The sequence below is a fragment of the Lottia gigantea genome (genome assembly GCF_000327385.1).
Source record: "Lottia gigantea unplaced genomic scaffold LOTGIsca_37, whole genome shotgun sequence".
Taxonomy (NCBI): Eukaryota; Metazoa; Mollusca; class Gastropoda; family Lottiidae; genus Lottia; species Lottia gigantea.
In genome coordinates this window covers 1,999,653-2,002,632 of record NW_008709259.1, presented here as the reverse complement: position 1 = coordinate 2,002,632, position 2,980 = coordinate 1,999,653, and positions in this window count along the sequence as shown.

Genomic DNA, 2,980 nt, shown 5'->3' with positions numbered 1-2,980 from the left:
TGCTCTGCGACTGGGATGAACCCCACTAAGTTAGTACTGTGACAGGTCTCGCCAACGATATAGGACATGCTTACCCTTCCGGAACACCCGATGTCACTATGAGACTGTGTGTCTCAGCTCCAGAGATTTTTGTAGAATTGGAAAGATAAACTTTTCTGGAAACTACCGTCTTAATTTCCCCATAGCAAATATTGCTATTTTTTATGGAATGTTATGTAAAGTTGTTCATATCTGCAAGTACTAACTCTAGTTTCGGTCAGCTTATATGAACGTTTGGTAACTTTAAATAAGTCACCTTTCCTCATTATTCCAGTCGATCCAGCTGTAGACGGATATGAAAAATCTGGTTAAGGTTATTTTCTAAGAGGTTTGGACAAGGACCTTGATAGACAGGATCCACGTAAACTGAAGTTGTAATCATTGGAAGAAAAATCCGAAATTCGGCATGGAATGAATTTAACAAAATTTCTAGTGAAAAGTGGGGTGTAAATCTCCATTACGTCTTTTCCTTGATATAAATCTTCTATCAAGTCATATCTCTTGACAAATATAGAGACTCGGACTTGTATATTTTCAAGCCCAGCTAAAATTTTAGCGACATTCTGGATTTTAATCCCTTACAGTTGCCTATTATCGTGTCTACACTGGTCATTATTGAATTGGTCTGAGTGAACTGAATATAGATTGAGTTGTAATGGTCAGTTTGTGGCTGGAGTAGCGGTCAGTAGACACATTGATTCAATCATTTCATTATTCAACAATATTGTCAGTTGTTAGGCTTTATACGTGTGATTTTTTTTATGGATCTTTGTGTGGTTCTTGTGAAAATGACTTGATATTCTTTCCCAATGGGTATGTATATATTATGTGGAATTCTTGTGAGTGTATTACATGTCACAAAGCATGCTTTATATGCTTATCCCGAATGCAATATAGTTTGTATTTGATCAAGTTAGCATTTTTGCTACACAGATGATACAATGGCGTGATGCGTGATACTAAAACATGCAAGTACATGTGCATTCCGTTTATTTTCAGAAAAAGAATATGCCAGTTAGCACTCTGCGTCTGGGTTTGTCAATTGGCAATATTGTTTATTTGTTATCATATATTATTGAGTGTTTTATTACTTGTGATGCCTTTCACAAATATCAAAATGATACAGCAATGTGCTTGGGATTGCCATATCAAATGTTTATAAGGGCTATGCCGTGTCGTAAATGGTATTTCTAACTTATGAATTATAGTGGAAATTCACCTTCCTTGCAAGTTACCTGTTTGGCTTTCTTCTAACTACTCTCACCAAAAATCATTACTTTATTTCGTCATCAAAACTTTAGTTATACATGGACCTTAACCAGAATGTCCGTGCAGTAGGCTAGTACATCGTCCAAAGATGACAGCATTGAAGATGGTTATGTCATAGTTTCAAATGCTCTTTCAGAAAGAAATCCAGTATATCATGAAATCCTACTCCGTCAATCACGATTTCTGTTTTGTATATTTTCAGATATTACATATACTTTACAACAAAATCAAAACTCAACAAGGCAAATTAACAGAATTTAAGTATGGAAGTAAAATGGTTTGGTCAAAGGTTATTTTTATGGTGCAATGTTTTCAATAATTCGATAGATCATCAACTTTTATAGAAGTCTGCATCCTTATTATCCATGGATTTTTATTAAATAATGAGGTATAAGGTAAGACTGAATATTGATAGGTTGAATAATGTTAAGGAGGTTGAAAGGTAACAAAGTACCAGTCAACAGAAGGTACTTTAACAGGGATGAAGCAATGTTCAATGTTAAGTATATGTTAAATTGGAAATTCTTATTTCATCTAACATGGACCTAATAGAGCTGTGCAAGATATTTCTTTGTCAAACCAGCGACAACCCCATAGCACATGAATTCGAGTCTCGTCGTATAAGGTTATTATGTTAAATTGGAAATTCTTATTTCATCTATGTTAAATTGGAAATTCTTTTTTCATCTGACATGGACCTAATAGAGCTGTGCAAGACATTATTTTGTTAAACCAGTGACTCCCCCATAGCACATAGTCTCTTCTTCTAGAAAACCTTACTGTTAGGCTAAATCAGATTCGTACCCAATTTTCAAAGTATCTGTTTAGTTCGGCATTAAACTTTTTTCAAGCTTCAGAAGTAAATTCCATGTCGCCTAATCTCTTTGAATGCATACTCGCGTATATTTTGATTCCTTGGCTTCAAAGAGAATGACACTTTTGAGCTAAAAATAACATGTTTAACTTGATATATGATGTAAATTTGATATAATTTCGGATCTTTGGTTTTGGGCATGCGAATGATACTTTTATGTACAATGTAACTCAATCTATATTGGCTGACGAGGTATATATCGAACTCGGCATGATGTGGTTCCATCAATGACGGCGTCATTTGCGTGTCACAAATCAGCATAGGAGTATACTACGGGCATGCGTTATAGGTTCAGCCCGACCCTAATATTCAAATATATGGGTAGTATATAAGTTTACCTGTCTCCGATATCAATATAAACTGAATCAATCCCAAGAATAGTACCTGGGTAATTAGATATCTGGTCACGTGATCTATCTATTGTACCATTTATTAAACATATTTAATACTTTAAACATTTCAACCAATCAGAGACCAGAATGTCACAAGTGTTTATCCAATCAGAACGGAAGATTTGAGATTGACATAGACATTGTAGATATAGTCGAACGAAAACCAAATTTCAATATATTTTGATTTTTGGCATTCTTTAGACGGTAATTTAAATGAATTAGGCAGTTTTGATAATTTTCTAAGTAAATTATGTAACTATATACTTTCAGAATGGTCGGTTTGTTATTCCATACATTAATTGGTATCTTAAGTGGAAGTGTGAAACCTAAAATTCTGCAATTAACTTAAAAAAAAAAAAAAAAAAACGAAACGGAATAAATTGTGCTTCCATTTTTAAAAATCAAA